This window comes from Spea bombifrons, chromosome 3 (genome assembly GCF_027358695.1).
Source record: "Spea bombifrons isolate aSpeBom1 chromosome 3, aSpeBom1.2.pri, whole genome shotgun sequence".
NCBI classification, from domain to species: Eukaryota; Metazoa; Chordata; class Amphibia; order Anura; family Pelobatidae; genus Spea; species Spea bombifrons.
This window is the reverse complement of record NC_071089.1, coordinates 88,639,489-88,661,563: the sequence shown is the minus strand read 5'-3', so window position 1 is coordinate 88,661,563 and position 22,075 is coordinate 88,639,489. Positions and strand designations below refer to the sequence as shown.

Here is a 22,075-nt window from a genome sequence, read left to right as displayed (position 1 = left end):
ACAATTTCATGCTCACATATATACATATATACAAACACATAAACATACATCCCACCTCCCTCCCGGCCGTGCTTACCACTCACCAATCCTGCAGCTTTCTCTCCAGCTGCTGACACACTGTGTGAGGAGCCTCGGTGTAAAAGTGGGGTCACAAAATGTAATGTGACCCCAATACGTTCCTGTCTCCCAGTGTTGGTTCAAAGTTGTTTAGAAAGGGCCCTTCCGACCTAGATCGTTGTGATCCAGGTCGGCACCAGTCCAGGTTGGCCCTTTCTAAACAATTTTGAACTGGTACGAGGAGACGGGAACAAGTTTAAGGGTTCGGGAACAGCTGTTGTATTGCCCCCAATTTCATCTAGTAACCATTACATAGATACAGCTGATGATTAAAGTATGGGCAACTGAAATTTTGTACTCCAGGATATAAGTTAATTACATGCATACAGAAATGTTCCACCTAAAGGTTACAGCAACTTCCTTTTCTATCTGTACTCCATCACTCATGATTCACATTATCCAGAACAATCACTGGCCATACCTAGGAGGTGGTTGGTTCCAGTCCCCCTCAGGGGAGTTGGCGTACCAAGAAAGTTTTTCCAGTACCCTAGTAGTATCCTTTAAAATGTTGATTGACCTGGACTGCCTTCTTACAAGGACTCCGTATGTTCTAAGATGCATGGATTACAGTTTAAATCAGTTTTTTGCCTTGCAACACTATGTTGTAACTATCTGGCTATAACACACACAACCCAAGTGTCTCTCTTTAGGAGGGACAGTCCCTCCTTGTTATCCTAATGTCACTGCCTCTCTTTTCTCTGCTGAGGTCTCTCTTTTAAAGAAGCTAAAAATGTTGGGTTGTGCACAAGTGTATTACAGTCTTCTAAGGCCTATAACCACAGTAAGGTATAAACAAACAACATAGACCTCTCTTGATTTTTAAGATCCCAAGAGGGATCAGAGGATCTCCTCAACTGACCCATGATGCCTGCAATAGTGGGAAAGTATGTCAGGTACCCAAAACAATGTCTTACAGCTGTGACTGTCCCACAAAAACTGGAACTGTTGCAATGTATGATAAAATGTCAGGAAAAATGGTAACATTTTTAAAATGTGTCCCTGCAAGCTTTAACAGTACTATTCATACAGTAATGTCCTAAGAGTTGTGTTCCTATAAATACCACAATTGAATCTTGTCATATTGGTATTTCTAAATTTTGGATTGGTCTGAGCACCGTGTCCCTTTCTGGCACCCACAAATCGATAACGTAAAACACTTCAAACATTAGAAGGATAATTAAGCTAAATCAAATTTACCCTTTGACAATCAGTGAAATTACCTACCAAAAAGGCTTATTAATGAGAATTCATTATCTAAGAATGGCAAACTCAGACACATTGATTACTTAATTCCAATAAAATGTCAAATTTTCTCTCTAAATTGTAATTTACATAAAACTATACTTTTTAAAGACTTGCTACTAAATGGATGTTGGCAGCTTCTTTATCATCATGTTAAGGCTAAGCAGAATTTATACATAAAATCACCTGAAAATATCACAATTGATCTAGCCAGTTTACAGAGACTTATTTACTTACGTTGTTTTGTTATGTAGACAATATGTACAGTAGATGTTCTTATGGTGAAAAAGCACTTTGGACACAGTAAATATAAATATGAAATATCACATCGAGGTTTTAATTTGAAAATAAATCATATCTGAGTATTTTTTTTTACCCTGTATGCTTATTCTTAGTATTAGGAAGAAAGATATTTAAAGATACAAAGCAGTTTTTCCCCTTAAAACTTTTTTTGATTAAAGTTTGTGTTTTTTAACTACAGCTCCTGCTGCCCAGAAACCACTATGCAAATGTAAAATGTCCAACATAATATTTTGTATCATGTACATCTCAAACACCCAGTTCTAAACAGTGCTGAGCTCACTGAGATTATATAGATTTGGTTATTTATGGTTTAACAAAAGCATGTTTAATCTAGGAGTATTATAATTATTACCTGTCTCATTGGGAAAACACCAGCATATTTCATAGCACCCTATAATATGCATATCCTTTATGAATTTTGTCCAGAATTGGAGGACTGCAAACTAAAATTGTTGGTTTGAGGGCTAGATTTTATTAAAGTTACATCCGTATGTTTTGCACATGGCATCCTTATAGCTGCCAACAGTCCTGAATTTGTCAGGAAGGTTTTGACAACTTGGCTGTCCCAGTACATGGCTTTCCTGCTGGCTGTTTGGCATACACAGTGCCCAAATCAGGTGACATGTACTCTGAAAAAGTGTAGGAATAAGAGCATCCTATGGATGTGACACCTCCCACATATTGAAGCACATTGGTATTGGATGTGTTTTGTAAAAAAAAAAAAAAAAAAAAAAAGCCCATTAGCTGCACAGTAGTGACTTTAATTAATATTAGTAATCCCACTTTATGATTATGTATGAAATGCTATATATTATATTATATTTGCATGCTATATATTAGAATTTCAATTTTTTTATCTTCAACTAGGGATACTGTCGAAGCTGCACATTGTGATTAATCAATTGATGGTCAGTATTACTATTGTTAGGACTTAACACACACCCGTCCCACGCTCTGGTCCTGCTGTGCTCCAATGGGTACTGCAGTGGGACCCACTCTGAATACCTCCCCTGGGTGCAACAAGTCTTCAGAGGTAGTGGGCACTCGCACTAAACATACTACCTCTCAGCCTTGCTGACCATTCGACAGAACGCAGGCCTCTAAAGATGGAAGGGTGTGGTCGCATGATCACATCTACTCTTGCGCATATATGACCTGAAGTCACCTCACCCCCAATTATCTCCTTTTTACTCCAGACTGCGTAAATTAGCATAGGACCGTCATTCACAGGTGTTAGACTGTGCTTTTGCTCCTGCTTGATTTTGATGTGATTTATCCTGTTGTGACCTGGTTCATTCTGACTTAGCACCTGGATTCCAAATTGGCTTTGATATTGTCCTTCTGATTCTGACCCGGCCTTCCCAACCACGTCTCCTCTTCAGTGTTTTCGGAACTCCTGTCTCCAGCTTATTCCGGGTTAATAATCTCCAGTGGCCTTACCTACTTTGCTTTAAGGGGTAAACTCATATGGTATTAGTTACTAACAGTGGGGTCTTGACACGCCCCGATCCCCTCCCATTTCCCCCCTTTAAATGGGGGTGTTTCCCACAATGTCAGCGGGAACGCCCACTGACATCATCAGGAAAGCCCCTGATGTCAGTGGGAAAGCCCACTGATGTCAGCGAGACCGCCTACTGTCATCATGGGACCGCCCATCAATGTCAGCGGGCAGTCCTGGCCGCATCCCGCAAGGGAAGGCTCTGGGTAGCCGGAGCTCAGAAGTTCCCAGGTATGGAAATATTCTGGAAATTACTATTTATAAGAAAAGAAAATATCTACAATATTCTTCATTATACGGAAGCTTTTACATTAAATATGCTTTTCTAAATAATAACCCCTCCGCCACCGTGCTTGCCAGTTCATATGAGGTTTGTGCGGATATTCTGTGCTTAGTTTTTGCCAAACATGGTGCTGTGCATTATGGGCAAACATCTCTACTTTGGTCTTGTTTGTCCAATGGACATCTTGTGGTTTGTCCAGATGCAACTTTAAAAAGAACATGGCAGTAGGGCTTAGATTTGCAGAGAGAAGTGGCTTTCTCCTGGCAACCCTTCCAAACAAACCATACTTGTTCATTCTTTTTCTAATTGTACTGTCATGAACTTTAACATTTAACATACTAACCGAGACCTGTAGAGTCTGGGATGTAACTTAGGTCGTGTGTAATTTCTCGGAGAATTGCTCAGTCTGACCTTGGGTTGAATTTCGTGGGACATCCACTCCTGGGAAGGTTTACAACTGTCTTGAATGGTTTCCACTTTTGAATATTCTTTCTCACTGTATAATGATATACTTTAAATGGCCTTATAACCCTTCCCAGATTGATGGGTAGCATAGAAGATCATTGCTGAGGTATTTTGTCTTTGGCATTGTGTTAACATACATCTGAATGCTCCAGACCAACAAACTGCAAAAACTTTGGCTTTTATAGAGGTAGTCACATTTATTGATGATTAATTAATCAAGGGCATTTGATTAGCAGCATACTACTTAGCATCTTAATTCCTATGGAAACAGTAAGGGTGTACTTAATGGTTCATACATGGCTTCTCCATTTTTGCTTTATTTTTGTTGAATAAATCATGACACAGTATAATTTGTCATGTGTTTTCACCTGAGGTTGTATTTACCTAACATAGTCATGCTAAGGAACATATGATTATGTTATGTCCTGATATGTAAAACCATAGAATTTAAAGAGGATGTACTTTCTTTTTCACACGACCGTATATATCTCAAAATGTTCCCAAGCTAAAAAAATATAAAATGTGAAAAGAATCATTGTTTTATTGTTTTGTGTTACTTCACAAGGCAGATACAGATGAAGCAACATAAATATTACTAAAACTAATCTATGGTCAGCATTTAACAAATCTAGGTGGGCAGGGGAAGAATATATGAGAAAGATTGACATGTTATATCAAATTTTCCATTCTTATTTCAGCCTAATTCTTCTCTATATTCTGGCTTCTTCCAATAATACTAGTGGTTAAGAGAGCCCTCTAGTGAATAAAAATGTAGATATGTGAATGTGAAATTGTAATATATATATAGTATTTTAATTCAGATATTTCTGAAACATGATGTTTAAAACAGATACTTATCTTATAACTAGTTTTCACTATAAAAGTATCAAACATACAGCAAGAAGCTTGGTATTTATGTAATACTCAGATTATATTACATCTGATTATTTCAATTTGGAAAGCTGTTTGAAATAATTTGTAATTGAGTTTTTCATTGTATTTTCCTTATGCCAAAGATATAGGAATTAAGTTTTGTTTCAAATTGGCTATGAACTAACCAATAAAAAACAATTAACAGGTTAACTCATTGTGTTCAGTGTGTTCTAAATTGTTCAGTGTGGTGGAAGTGCAAAATTTTAAATGTATCCAATCAGGGAAGGGCTGGCATTTCTGGCCTGGAGGGGAAGGTAAAGCCAAGAGGCACACTGGCGCATATATTTACACACATTTGCACATATTCACTATCACACACTATAATACTTATGCACTCATGTTAACACTCAATTCCTCTTACATTCATTCTTACACAGACACAAATTCTTACGCATAACAGAAACTTACATGCAGTCTTACTCTAACATACATACATACTCACTCCCTCCCCCCATTCCCTATCTCACCCTCTTACCTCACCTGCATACACAGCTTTCTTTCTGGCGCAGCCTCACTTTACCACAGTGTAATGTAACATCTCATTCCACCACCTTGTTGCATTCCTGCCTCTTATTGCCGATCCAAAATTCTTCACCAAGGTATGGCTGGGCCTGGTGGGCAGTTGCCTCCCTGCTCCCCAGACCAGCCGCCCTTGTATCCTATAGATATTCAACACATAAATTAAATATGTGAGGTTAAAAAAAGGGAAACATGTTTGCATTATACAGACTAAACTGAAAATACTTATGATTCTGGAAAAAAGAATGAAATCGTTACACATGATTTAATGGTGACTGTGTTTTACAACTGACCAACCGTGCCCTAATCAATTGATTGATTACTTTAGGACAGATTGAGAAGTTCTTATTATAAAGCATCTTACTTATATACAGGGGAATTGTATGTTTTTAAAAATATTTTATATTAAATGTACTTTATCTGCTGGATGCGTGATCGTGTTTACTGTCCCATATAGCTTCACAAACAAAGTACTACAAATGTTACCCCTTTGTGACAATGGCTGATTTTATTTTTTGTACCCTTCATGGCAATGGCTGTTTTAATGTTTCTGCGGTGCAGTAACATTTCTGCGGTACAGTGTTGAGCTGTAAGTTTCTTCTTTCTAACTTACTGTACCCTTACTGACTTACTGTACCCTTTTACTCATCTACAAAAACTAATGAAATTTTTCATGTTTTTAGCATGTTATAGGGCCATAGCATATTGCTACTTCAAAACCATTTTTCTTAAATATGGTCATTCTGCCCCATACCCTATTAGTGAAGCCAGCCACTTGAATTTACCCCCAAACCACATGTTTGTCAACTTTGTGGTAGTAATTTTTTGAGTTTTTTTTTTCCACACACATTTTATGTAGTATGAATTTACAGCTCATGGTATATGTCACTGTAAAACAACACCCCAATATGTGTTCAGCAACATCTCCTGAGTACAGTGATGCCACCCATGCATGGGTTGTTTAGGTTGTTTGGGGGTAATAGGCCACATTTGGGACGTATGCAATTCAGTTTTTGGAATTTTGACATGTTGAAAATTCTGTACCATGTCCTATTTGGGACATCTTTGCAGCCGGCCAATTCAGTTTACCCCCATCAAACCATATATGTTTGAAAACTTGACACCCCAGGGTATTTCAAATAGTGCTATTTTAACCATTCCCAGGCACTAATTCTACTGCCAGCCGTTGCAAAATGCTGTGGAAATTCTTAATTTATTCTGGTTACTTCTGAGATATCAGAAATATTTGAGTCTTGAGCTTTCCAAATATTTATCATACAACATGTTCTGGAAATCTAGATTGATTGCCAGGCAAATCAGACTAGGTTTACAAAATATTGTGCAGATACAATAGAAATTAAAGCTAGAATATACCATATATTTTTTTTCAAGTCTAAAGACAGCAAAATGTTTAGTCAATCATTTCATGCTGAATCAGTATGATGACGAATCAGTATGCAATATCATTCAGCTATAATTGATATCATGTAAATATTTAATATCTTGAAAAAACTTTTATTATATATCTGCTTATTTGCAAATAATTTTAAGTATCTTTTCATAAACAGGAAGTGTCAATGTTACCTATCTTTGACAATTTTAGTTATTCATGCGCTTCTGGACTTAAAGTGACCATTCATACATTTAACCAAAAATATAAATATGTTCCCTATCGTCCTGTAAGCCTAAGTGCTGGCAACTTCACCTGCTCATAGTGCTGTTGCAAGACTTGAGATTGCTGTAAATATAGCCTCAGCAATCAATACAGCAACTAAGATGAAAGCCACCTTCTTACCAAGCTTCTGGAACAGAAGCTGATTTGTATGGTCTGTCTACCACACGCCACCACTTCACACAAGCCCTTCACATAGGGTTGCCATACCTAATATGTTTTTCAGGACACACATCATTTTCACAGGTTAGTTATTACCACCACCTGTAATGATACCCCTTTAAATATGTTGGATGTATAAACTAACTATTATTTAATTATTTAATCAAGTTTATACATCCCTCATAATGCAGGGAAGCATGGTATAGGTAGAAGTCAGCAGTAAAAGTGACCTGAAAAAACGGTTCCTATGGCAACTCCGTCTACACATGAAGTAAAATAGTCAATTTGCTTTTGACTATTTTTATCATTTGCCATTTGAATACTATTTTCAAGCAAATGGACATTTAACTGAAGTCATGCGGGTTCTACTTTAAACTTGTTTATTGACATTAGGGTTTACATAGCAGCCATTTAAAAGATGGTTGTGTTATAGACAGAACATAAACTGTTCCTCATAATCTAGAATTAATAGATTTTGCTTTATTTAGGTCCCACAGTGTACTAATTATTTACATAATTCACTTTTTTTTTAAACTGAATAATACATCTCTTATTTTTGTATTATATATAGTTTGATTGTATGCAATGTTTTTTCTAAACTACAACTTAGATTGAAGCATCCTGCGCTCTTTCAAACACATACATGATTGGTATGGGATTTTTGAACACACAGCAAATGAAAGTAATAGAGAGGCTTGGTCAAAGGGCAGTAAAGGGCAGAGGACAATAAAGATAGAATCATCAGTTATCTTGACACAAATAACTTGATTCCAATAGATGCCGCACTGAAAACCTAAACAATGCTATATACAAGCAGGTTTTAAAACACATTAGAGTGGAAAAAAATTATGAAGGGTAAATTTATATGAGCAGTGACAGATGATACAAATTGTCCTTCAAAACTGCAAACTGATTGACATTTTTTCTTTCTTATTGTGTAATAGCTTCAGCAGCATTTATGGAAGCACATAGGATATTCTACATCTTCATAACCAGGGCTATTTTATTCCCCAAAACATCAGCTTCTTTCTATTGGCACTATGTATTCAACCATAAAATGTTTCTCTTATTTTATATACTATCTTTTATTTCTATAGTACCAAAGATTTATGTAGCACTTCTTACAATATATACATTTAATTAGTATGACAAAACTAGAACCCTGCCCTTTAAATACCTGCTTATGGATAACAAGGACTATATTTCAGGCTGGTCCCCAGGGGGAAGGGCTCCAGAGTTTCCTGTTACCATCCTGCAATCGCTTAGCTATCCTGCCAAGTGACCTGTCCGTAAGCTTCCAGTCGGTTCTGCCCACAGTTCTGCATATTTCACGTAACTCCAGCCATTACTACCCAGTAAGGGCTGGGGTATCTTCCTATCTATAATATCCCTACGGAACAATATGTCCTGTAAACCATGCACCGGGCTGACTAGTTTTCAAACATATTTGGTATGATGGGGGTAAATTAAACTGACTGGCTTTAAAGATGTCCCAAATAGGACTTGTGGCCCGTATCAACAGATCTGAAAAAAATGGTTTTGAAATAGCAATATGCTTCTTGTACTTATTGCCCTATAACGTGCAAAAAAACAATAAAAACATTGGGTATTTCTAAACTCAGGATGATAGTAGAATCTATTAGCATTTTTATTAGCTTTAGTAGTAAAAGATTTCTTAACTAAAAGTCAGAAAAAGTCTTTTTTCTCTAAATTTAAAGTTAAATGATTTAATCAAAATAATGGCATCTAAAGAAAGGACTTCTTGTCCTGAAAAAAACAATAAATAACTTGTGTCGGTACAGTAAATGAGAAAGAAGAAAATTATAGCTAAACACGAGCTCCACAGAAATGTTAAATTAGCCATTTTCACGAAGGGTACAAATAATAAAATTAGCCATTGTTACGAAGGAGTTAAACATAATTTACTATAATATTTCCTAATAAATGGTAAAAAAATGGCAGGTATTTTTCTTAAATAGCAAATTATTTTGTTATAAATGAAAAGCGGGTATTTTTCCATTTTTTTTTGTATCTTTCAGTGCATTATAGAGGTGTCCTACAGAACTCAAACATACATTTACAAAAAAGCAAAGCTTATTTGCTCCTGCAATCTGTAGAGCCAGCCTGTGAAATTAATCTGCCTGATGAAAACATCTGTAGTTTTGCATTTATATTTATAATATGCATGCCTTTTCAGTAAGGATCTCCTGAGTTCTCCTATTCAGTTAAAATACCTGACATACATAAAACAGGCTTTTGAAATAGGATGCGAAATGCAAACCAGAACTAAAAAGCCTGTAAAGTGTATTGGATTCACTTAGTTTAAATGTGCATAAATAGTTTTATTTAATCTTTGCTGATGCTGTGCACAGAATAAGGAACTCCAGTGATCTTGCTTAGAAAGCATGGATCTCCTCCAGCATATCTCAGCAAACATTCATCTGGAAAATATTGAAAAGATAAATTCTGGTGTGTTCAAATTTCTCTGTACAAAAATACAATCACTGGAGACCATGTTTTATATTGTATTTTATTCCAAATTGTAATCCTCCTGTACATAGCATTGCTGTATCATCTAAACACATTTAATTTCATCTTTCAGTGTTGTAGCCGAAAAGGGCTTGAATAGATGAAAGCCAATAGTATAACTATAACAGCTTTACGTGAGGCAGACATTCTGTTTTCATAAGGTTCTAGTCTGGGTTGCCAGTCTGTGAGTGCACCAGGATGTGATCCCATACCATTCTCTAACTGGTGTAACAGAACCACACTCCCCGTCTATTTCAACTTTAAATTGCGATGTTTCACGCAATGTCAGCAGGAAGGCCCACTGACATTGGCGGGAATCCCTGCTATGTCAGTAGGACTGCCTAAGACTATTTTTCTGATTTTGGAGGAAATTCAGTGTCCTATAACGTGAGGCTGGATGTGTAGATCTGCCAGTGTCTACCCATTGACCCACTGCTATTGCTGCTTCCTTATCACCTTCCTTACTCTTAGTTGTCGATTCGTCAAAATGTTCCAATTTTGGGAGAAATTCAGTCACATAGCATGCTGCTGGTTGTGCGTATCAATTGGTGGTGTTGGTCATGCAGTGCAAAGTCGAGTTGGGATCTCTTCCTTAACCCTGAGGAGGTGCTGCTGTAAATAAAAGGTACATACAGAAGTGTCAGGGACCACCCCTTTGAAAACGCACCCTCACTTTAGTTTCCAAATCAAAAAAGACCACTGAAGTTTGTCTGAATCTATTTAGCTTTCTGTGCACAAGTAGTAAAAAAAATGCTTGTTGTTTGTTTTTTGTCCCCTAAACCACAGTTGTTATCACTTGTAAAGTAGAAAAGGTAAAAGTTGTCAAAAGCTTACTTTAAATGGTTAAATTGTTTAATTAACCTGGTTTAAGAAATACAAACTATATGTTTGGTATCCTTTAAAAGCTCACTCTTAAATCATTAGCTAGCACCAGTATTATTACTTATTATTTCTAAATTGAAAAAGTGCCTTGAATTCTGATATGGGAAAAACAAAAGACAAATAATTGCACACAGACAGAAAAAAAAATCATCTGTATAAATCATGTTCCTGCAAAATGATATTTATCTATTTATTGTAACTATGTATTAAGATACATTTGTATTATCAGTCAATCCTATATGTGCGTGTATGTAAATTTCAAAATGCCCACAAGCAACTCTCGTTGTAACAGGTACATTAATATGCTCTGTGCTATGAATTATATTAGCTTTTACGTGTATTTATGTTACATTTTCCAGCTTTGTGTAATTGAGTGGATGCCTCAAGCGACACGCACAATATTTTATTTTATGTCCCAAGGATAGAGGGAAATGAGCTGTATGATAGTTTACTAGTAGACCCTTCATTCCTGATACTTAAAATACACACACATATACATCTGACTTATCACACTTTGGAAGTACTAAAAGCTTTTTTGAAAGCTCTATTGTGGGACATGATCCGTACACTGTTAGTGTTAATGTTACTTCATGAACATGTTTTACAGTATCACCTCTGCATCCATTAATCCATTTATTTATTATTTGAGAATAGGTCTTCTTACATGAAGTAAATCCTGCTTTTCTTGATGGTTGAATTAGATATCCCCTGAGAATTATATTTAGATTTTTAAGCTTTAGATAACAACCATTGAAATCTACAAATATAAAAGGGGTTTCTTTAGAGAGCTTAGCCTAACATCAAATAATGTTAAGACATATCTTTATGAAAATAAAGTTGAGGTTAGATAGGTATTTTACATTTTAGATGTGTAAAAGTCTTGCACATGGTCCTTATTAAGAATAAAATAGAATTTCACATTGATTTAAGCAGTATCTTAGCAGCAAAACACACGTAGGTGTCACTGCTATGTGCTGATGTAAGAAATCACATATTAATTCCAATGATTTTACTTTTCAGTCCATGAACAAGAAAATAGTATGGAAATGTTGAAACATCTGATCTGTTTCTCTTTAGCACATATGGATAATTTACATGATATAATTATAACATTTTTGAAATACCATTAGCATACCTGAGAACTCTTTGTCTCAAAGGCCCCAGGGCAGCATTTGAACTCCAAATATTGTATTATATATCAATGTGGTCCCGAAAGTATTTGTTTACTGAATAAAATTAAGCAATATATACATAAAGTCATGTGAAAAAAGAAAGTACTCACTGTATCACTGTACTTGGGAAATGCTGCTGAACACATATTGGGACTACCACAAAGTTTGACAAAGGGTGGTAGTAGAATTAGTGCATGGAACGGGTTAAAATACCAGAATATGAAATACATCAGGGTGTCTAGTTCAAAAATATATGTCCCAAATAGCACATGGGGCAGAATGGCCAGATTTAAAAAAAAATGTTTTGAAATAGGAAAATGCTACTTGTACTTATTGCCATAAATGGAAAAAAAACCAAAAAAACTTTTGATATTTCTAAACTCAGGACAAATAGAATCTATTTAGCAGGTTTTTTTCATTAGCTGTTGTAGATGAGTAAAAGATTTACGAAGTGAGAAAAAAATGATTTTTCTTAAATTTTTCATCATTTATTATTATTTTTTATAGAAAAATCAAATGATATGATCAAAATGGTATATAAAGAAAGCCATTCTTGCCCTGAAAAAAATATATAACTTGTGTGGGTACACTAAATAGTAGAGGAGAAAATTACTGCTAAAACAGCCTTGGCCACGAAGGGTACAAAATATAAAAAACAGCCTGGTCCTTAAGGGGTTAAAACCATAGAATTCAAAGAGGGTGTACTATTTTTTTCAGACGACTGTATATATATATTGTTGTTAAGTTGATTGGTTCTGCCTCAGGTTACCACCAATCTCAGCTACCATGTGTTTCATAAATATCGTGAAAGACAATTGACAAACAAGAATCACAAGCTATAAGTTATTTAAATAAAATAAAAATGCATACTTTTCAATAACACTAATTGTAGAATGGTATTATGTGCAAAACTTCATTTTCATATAAAACACTATTTTTTTAAATATATACGCATTGAAATTTGTCCAACACGTCTTTTGGGATGCACTGTAAAAATATACTCTTGGGCTTATGATACACAAGTATTAAGGATTCAGAAAAATAGTTTGCTGTAGAACATAATAAAAAAAAGCTATAGGCAGGAAAACAAATGTAAAAACAAATTTGTTTTATCTAATTTATTCATATAACAATTCAAAATGAACAAGAAGACTGAAAGTTAATTTCTGAGATGATCAAATTATTACATAGAATATATATATGTTTATAAATATTCTTAACATTCCAGTGTGACTTTGCACATGTGCCTGCCTTTACCATGAACTATTGAAGCTAATATTTGGTGTTCATTTAAAGGGACAGACTAATCAAAGAAGAACATTAAATTACTTTAATATGCATTGTATAATAATATCACTTGCCTTAGGTTGAAGATACAGATCCATGATTCTTGACAATTAGTGGCTTGAATCACTGGCTTAAAAGTGTTCCCGTTACGATCAATTGGAATGCTTTCCATGCATGTACATGAGGTTTTGTCATAAAAAAAATCACATATAACCCTTTCTGTGCCAGACGATATCCACGTGAAACACTGTTAGGTAACGTAACTAGGTAGGCTTACCCCATTCTTGGCAGTGTCAGCTGTCAGCTTCTTAGCCATATAACGTCATAAAGAAACAATCAGATGAAGACAGAAAACATGGTAGCAGGAGACATAAATGTCCAAAAACATCACAAAAGACCCACAGCATACTGAAAGCCACAGTAACACAAGATTGATGGCACTTTAAACTACACAGAGCTCTTAATCATAGCATTTAAGGGTGAAAGCACACAAATTTAAAGGACCTCTCAGCCATAAAATTCTCAAGAAGGGAGTTATTCAGCTGTTGTGGAACTGTAACCTCAGCCTCCTATTAGGATGCAATGTATTCCTTGTGATTGCAGAGATGGTCCCAATGGTAAGACTTTGTAAAACTTACAATTTTACAACAGACGATTTGTTTTATTATAGGTAAAATAGTTTGGAAAACTCAAAAATAATTATCCAATTTAAAAGTCATCATCCATTAGCCTTTATTTTTGCCTGGTGCGTCTATATAAAAGCAGGAAAACTATATTTTATAGTGTGGCAATGTCATTATGATATATACAATAGGGTCCAAACATTCACTACAAGAATTTGCTTTTATTTCAGCATTTCTGAAAAACCGAATTTGACAATATAGTCTTTCTTAAACAAAATTACATAGTTTTCACTAATTACAGTAAAAAAAAAGTAAAACGCATTTGGGAGAAATATATATAAATAATTAAAATACATATTTTTTAAATTATGTTATCCATTTTGATGTTAGAACGTGATGTAATATGCTTGACTTAATGCTACTTTAACTATTATTTTATGATAAATCCATTTGATATTGAGGTTCCGGTAGCTAAAATATGGGGTTATTTAAGTATCTGTATCTGTATCTTTTGCGTTCTAAAGGACAGCATCCCTTAATAAATCAATAGCAGAGCAGCATTGTGTGAAACAGACGCATTAAATGATCTATTAATGTATCTTTTATCATATCATGAAGAAAAAATGTTTTCCCTAAATCAATTTATCATTTCCGTGTGCTTTTTCTGTGAACAAAACTGCAGGGTTGTAATGTTTTTAGGGGTATTGTTACAGGATGCATGAGGTAAATGCTACATACTTAATGATTTGTAGGGGCCAAGACAATTAATTAACCCATTGATTTTGTAAACACAATTAGTGTATATGTATTTAGTGCATTAATGACATTTTGACTTTCACAAGCTGTGACTAGTATAAGTTTATATATTACCCCTACCAATTTACACACGTTCAAATGAGTTTTAGAATATATTATTTTCTTTTTGAAAACTAATTTTTACATAATATAATAATAATGTTTTTACAACATTTTCTTAAATTATATTTGGACATTTGATGCTTTCAAACAGCCACATGTTGACCATTTGTATGTGTTCTAGCCCTGTTATTGTTAGCCTAATCTACTAGACAAACACCTTGACTACTTATCATACTGCCTTGTGGTGAACAATAGAATAGCTCAGTCTTAATCTCCCACAAAGTGACACGGACTAATGAAGGCCTATGGAGTAACATACTTTGTAAGATGAACAGAACGTCATTAGCACTGCCATAAAGAATCAGCTCAATGTAATGTTTGAGCCAAGAAAAAGTCACCCAAATTATAACTTGACTGCCTACAATGGTAGCCTCCAGGTCTGTAGGAAGCCTATTGGAACAACATGAAATAATGATTTTTGTCAATGCCGATTTACATTGCTGTATAGAGCATTTTTTAATGTTTGAAATAAATATTGGATAATCAATTTCAATTATTATCATTATTATGATTTTTCTACAAACAAAACACTGCATAGGACACAACATTTATTCATCAAATCATAGAAAATAACATCGGCACCCTTTTCCTTTGCATGGTTTGTCGGATCCTACGATCATTCTTGTCGATTATGTCTTGGGGGCTTGCCATCTGATGCTATCTTATATTATGCCTATGGATTGAGATGGCTCATTGCATAAACTAATGTTTGTTTGCAGCTGGTGTTCATCAGCAAGGAAATAAACTGGTCATACTGATATCAACATAAAATAAATTCTTGTGGGCTGATAATGGAATGACTTCGATGATGTACAATTATTTTGTCGTGTAGCTTCATGGCTCATAAGGTTCTACCTGCAACTGGACTTCAAGTCGCATGAGTCCTAGTTGCATACCTCATAACCATCCCATTTTCTGTGGGATGGTTATGATTTTTGGACACTCTCTAACTTTCCTGCCAAGCTGGCCCATTCGTCCCACCAAGCTGTACAATCGATTGCAGTATAGACCTTAATGACAGCTCATGGCCTCCTTGCAGCACACTGTAGCTGGGCACTAGGATATGACATTATATCCTGACATTCTGCCTCAATGCAACATGAGGAACTAAGAAAAATCCATTACCCCCATAAATTCTGAGCCAATTAATAAGGTAACAAAAACAAAGCAAAACAATTGAGAGTTTCAGCATGTGTGCACTAAATATTTGTGGCATCAATATAATCAGAATAACTGGATTCGGACTGATATATAGTTTTAACAGCCACCTTTGTGTTCTAAATGTAATTTATTATATATTATATATATATTATATTAGACGACAATGTAATAAGGTCTTTTTGGGGGATCATGGACATAAAATGGTGCGTAAGCGACATTTAAAATTTAAGATATGAGCTTGGAGAGTACTAGTAATGCTCATGTTTTTAAATGAATATTATGGTTAGGGATAGATCCGAGACCACCATTAAGTAGCTTGACAATACTCCTGGGGACTAGTTGGAGTTAATCAGTAATTTTTCACAGGCGACATCTAATCTATGAGTATAAATTACTTTGCAGTCTTATTATTCCTTAATTGAAGTGCACCAATGTGAAATTGCCATAGATGTAGCTGAAATGATTCTAGCCTCAATTAACTTGTGTGGAATTGAAGTTTTTTTTTTTCCCTTTTTCCTGTGAATGAACACTGTTGCTTAACAACCTCTATTTGTTTAAATGGTTGCTATGAAATTAGTGAGGACTGTAGGTGTTTAATATAATGTTGAGCAGAAAATGCATAGTCCACATTTTGCACAACCTTCTGTAATGAGGATTTTCTCGTCATCTGGAATAGTGGAGCGATTGATCTATTTTATCTTACTAGAGGTAAACCAACACAGACAGCTACTGCGAATCTCTGCTGAAAGTAATAATTTGCTTGCCTGTGAACAGTCTTCAATTGCTTGTGAAATTATTTTTAAAGTCTACTAATTACATGGTAAACTGTCTGTAAAACTATGCCTTCTAATATAGCGTCTGCGATTTTTTAACTAATGGAGTGTAGTATTTTATACTGAACAAAGTGACCTCTTTTGATTTAACCATGGACACAGCAGAAACTCTATATAAGAAATTAGGATTAATTATTTTTAGCACTTAGATTTCAAAATCAGACCATATATTCTGGCACTGATTTAATATTCTGTTTTTGAAATTCTGCTGCACAGCCTGGAAACATGAATAAATCACATTCACACATACCTCCCATATGTCTCCGTTTTGCAAGCAGATCCTTTTTTGAAGGAGTTAACAATGTTTAGTGGCAATGAATGTAACAGTATTCCCCAACTGTAATGGTAGAACGTTTCTGCACATGCATGTCCACAAAAATGGAGACCTCTTAGCTTTTATATGCATTAAAGTGCATATGATGGTTGGAGTGTGCCTTTAGATAGATACCATTATGCCAAAGAACCTTGGTAAAGAACTGCTGTCTAGCAACACCCACTTAAGTGGCAAAATATGCATATATTTGTACAAAAATTCACATATTATTTTACAAACCCACTTACGGTTGCCACCTTTTTCTGAGCTGATTCATGGTCACTCTATAAGATGGAAGAGACAAGATAGACAATGTTACAAGGAATGAAAAGAATAATCAGATAGAAACAAGAGGAGAGAAAAAAGACAAATCATAGGACTGAGAAAAGAAAGCATGAAAATCGACACAACAGAAAGAATAGAGAAAGGGGAAAATGAGAGAAGAGAAAAGGGAGAGGGGAGAGAAGAGAGGAAGGAGGGAAGAGAAGAAAAAAGAGAGGAAATAGTAGCAAAAGTGGAGGAAAAAACAGCTAAAGGAACAGAAGAGAGGAGAGTGCAAGAGAGAACTCATCCAGACAGTGTAAGTCACCATCTTCTTACCACAAAATTTGCACAGAACCAAAGATCATCTTCATAATCTACAAATGCCCAGCACATTTACACCTCAGTAAGGTAGCTTTATTTATTTCTGTACGTCTGCACAAGCATTCATGACACGTCAACTCTCTCCCCTGCCCACGCTTAAAAAAAAATCAATGTGTGTTCTGTGCACATTTCAGTGCTGTGCTAACTTGTCCAAAGGCTGCCCAGTGCCCCTTGCAGGACAAATACGGGGCCCAGGACACAGCCTACCCAATCCCAGTTGGCGCTGTTAATCCCTCAAGTGTTCCATGCTAAAAAAGAGCCCACCAATATTAAAGAGTTTTAGGTCATCCCATGGACCCCATGTTACAGGTCCCTAACCTTTAGGTCATCCCATGGACCCCATGTTACAGGTCCCTAACCTTTAGGTCATCCCATGGACCCCATGTTACAGGTCCCTAACCTTTAGGTCATCCCATGGACCCCATGTTACCGGTCCCTAACTTAACCCCTTAAGGACAATGGGCGGTCCCTAAACCCATTGAAAACAATGCATTTTGAGCCCGTACATGTATGGGCTTTGTCATTAAGGGGTTAAAAGCAATACAGTGGTATTCAAGGTTAAGGGCACCATGGTCCCTGCGGAGGTTGGGCCCCATACAAATGTAATGTCTGCTCTGTTATGACCTGCCAAAAGGTCATATTTCAAAACATGGTAACTATGCTAATTTAAATGACTTTCTTTGAAATCATCTGGCAGCTTTTTGTCTTCTGAGTTGTTTTTTCCCCCATCATATATGGAGGAAAGGAGGTGTTTTGCTCATAAGCCTTACAACAACTTGATATAATAAATAGGCATTTAGCATCTGCATTGTCAATGTACAGCTCATCCATTTGGAAGTTAAATAGATAATCCACTATGAATTAGAATACAATGCAATTTGCCCCTGTAGCTGTCGATACCATTAATCACTTGTATTAAAAGATTAGTACACTGTGAATGTCAAGAGAATTTTATTATTAGACTGTTACGGGATTCTTGAGAGATAGAAAAAACACTTTTTTTGTTTTACTATTTAAACATTAATAAGCAAATGATCTCACTTTAATCAGAGATTAATTTTGTCCATAGGGCTGGTTTGAATCTAGGAAATAGGAATACTTATTGCTCTAAAAAATAATCCAGTTCATAGCATGCCTATAATGCAAATGTACGTAACACTTTTAAGACAAACAGCCTGTCTGTACCATAGTTGCCCCAAACAGCTGGCCTGTGCCATTATTGCCTTCAAACAGCTTGTCTACGTAATCATTGTCCATTGCAACAGACAATCTGGCACACATATGTAAAAACACTTATAGAAATTTAAACATGCTTACACACATACACATACTTACACATCCACTTACAAATACTTACTAACACACATGCACACACTTATTCTAACATACACACTCCATCTTACTCCACTTTTATATACACATTAATGCTCACACACAAACACAACACTTACACGTTAACACACACATTTACACATAAGCACTAATACTAACACGCACTCCATCTCATTACACTTACACATCTATGCTAACACGCACCAATTAAATATTCATGCCCGTACATACAAATGCTTTCATATACAGATACGTACAGATTCATGCTCACACATGCTTTTACATAGATTCATGCTCACATACATTTATACATAGACATTTATGCTCACATACACTTATACATACATATTGATGCTCACGTACATACAAACATAATATACCCCTGTAGTTACGCCACTGGCTCTGACACTCACACAACTAACTCACAGGTTTCACAGACCTATACTCATGACAATTATATATATATATATATATATATATATATATATATATATATAAAGCACTTTCAAATAAATATATACATTATACATTATACATTATAACTGTCTCCAGTCAACTGAGTGTGTTACATACTATATATTTTTTTGTTTATATATATATATATATATATATATATATATATATATATATATATATATGTTGTTAAATGTTGTTAATGTGATATGTTTAATTTTATTAAAGGCAAACATAAATGTCTAACGGTAAGAGCGAATGCTGTAACATACATTCTATTAGATATTGGGTTGCCAGATTTACTGTCAGTTACTCATAGTGAACGCTGTGCTGATTGCTTTATTTCTGACCGCAGGACACAACCTGCTTGTGAGTGAGAATTAATACGGAATGGTTTGTCTTTACGATGATCTGTCTTTACGACCATAAAATGACAAGTATGCCTAATGAGTTCTTTTTGCTTTTTTTTTCCACAAGGACAGTGATTAATTGTTGATCTTTGTTATGCTTGAAAGATCAGAGCTCAGATAAAATTACTAGCAGCTGCTAACCCTGTTTATCAAATAAATAAAATCATTATGGTTAAAAATGATACCTTTATACAAGTATCACACTATAAGTTTGCATTAATTTTTCTATATTAATCATAGAACATGGGGCCTTTTCACCTTTGTGATAGTAGTCACTTAAAACTAAAGCCTTCAGCACCATCATCTTCAGACATTGATATATACTGTACAACCACGTGAGTGTATACTTTCTCACCCCAATGCCCAAATATGCAGTATGTGCTTTAGATAAATACACGAAAGGTAAGTATATTGTCCTTTAACTAATACACTTCCAATTGGAGGTATTTGGGCACAAACTAGCCATCTGCCATTCGTGGCAAGTGCCTATGGCACCTCTCATTATTGCCACAAGTGTGATTCTATCATTTAATATGCGGCAACATGTATTGGACAAGTGACAACATGCATTAATAGGCCGTTATTAGTCACGGGCCATAAAGTGCCACAGGAAAATTTGAATTCAATCTCCTTTCCTTGAGACTTTTACTTTTATTGGATTGCCATAGATTGAAGAACATGCCCTGTGTAGTAATATGTCCTTAGTATTCTATGCATACCTGGGCAAAAATAAACTTGCCTAACAATTTATCACTGGTGTGATATTTAATTGCATTTTTTTTTTAATTATATGTTGCGGTGTTTATATTACATAGCATGTTCCATAATTATTTTTATGTTCAAAACACATTTTCTAAAGCTGACTTTGAACACATTTTATCTTGTACAAACTGAATTAATGTATTTTTACACATTATATTTGTTTAATATTAATTTTGGTTTGCAAACTCCACAATGTATTATTAACCCAGTAACATCCCTATGGATGTACTAATTTGTCTACAAACAAGTGTAAAGATAACACCTTGAATGTGTTAATACATCCAGACCTTTTTGGAGCAGCAGGTAGATATCTTTGCAGGCTGACAGTTCCGGTGTAATGGCGCTCAGTGTGAGTGCTGGTACACATTCACTGTTTGAATACCCACTCTTGGAATTTGGCATTCCCCTCCTGCGCGTGTCACTGCTGATAGCTGCAGGAAGGTCTAAGGAGAAAGCCAGGTGGGTCTATCCATACCCTGTTGGGATCTCTGATAAACTACCTACTGGCTGATCGGACACAGTGCGATCAGTACAGAGAAGATCAGAGGGAGAAACAACAATAATACAAAAATGAAAATAACATTTAGAACAATAATTATGTCATGATTTGGTAGAAGACTACCCTTGTCCTCAAAGTATATATGCATAGTAAAATTTTGTGAAAGATATCTCACTGTCGTACCTCACAAGTGATCTGATTTACATTACACAGTACCAATGTTTGGGCTGCACTCTTCTGAGCCACAGGGACTGGTATACATAGGCAGGCTGTATTAGCAGGACAGGATGGAGATTCATTGAAAATTCAGAAACTGTGGGAAGAGGGGGTGGATGCTAGGGTAGGGGGAATGTCCGGCTTTGTGTGTCTGGAATGATGGGAGGTATATAAGTGGATGGTCATTTATAATGCACAGTGATTATGAGGATTTGAACATTAGGCCTCTTTTATGAATATAACCCATAGTGCTAAATGCGCGGTTTGGGTGGCAGAAGGCATTAAGCAGATTTGGCTGCCATAACATTTTAATTCTTTCTCTCAGTGGGTCAACATGAACGAACAGTCAGATCCGGTTTGTTCCAAATGTTGAATGAGGCCTTTTAAGGTCTCTTTTCCCCTAAGTACCCTGATGCCATCAAGCACTAAATCATAATTACTGCCAATGATCATTCTATATATCTTCTGGGAGCTTTATAATTATAGTGGTGTTGTGATTTCACACCGTCCAATATTGTTAAGAGAATTCTACAAAGACATGTTATAAACCTTTTTCCTAAGGACCTCTGTCATAATTTTTACTTGCTCTTTTTAATCTCATTACTGCTTTCTGCGATGACATTTCTTCTGATATTATTTTTGTATTGATATGTATGCCCATCTTTTCATAGACTGGGTAACTCTGCGTTTCTTCATACTCAAAAATTATTATTGAATTACATTTCTTTACTACTTTAGTTGTGTGTGTTAAATGAGATTGATAGTAGGGACAACCTTAGGTTGACTGTGCATGATCGGGTGTGATACACCCTGATAAGAAAACAAGTTCAATGACACACTGAGGAA

At 35.5% G+C, this 22,075-nt stretch overlaps 1 protein-coding gene across 1 annotated transcript in view; it reads left to right on the top strand.

Annotated features, from left to right (window-relative positions):
* The window catches only part of NLGN1 (neuroligin 1), a 123,363-nt gene that overhangs the window by 91,296 nt on the left and 9,992 nt on the right, over nt 1–22,075 (top strand). The window lies entirely within an intron of this gene.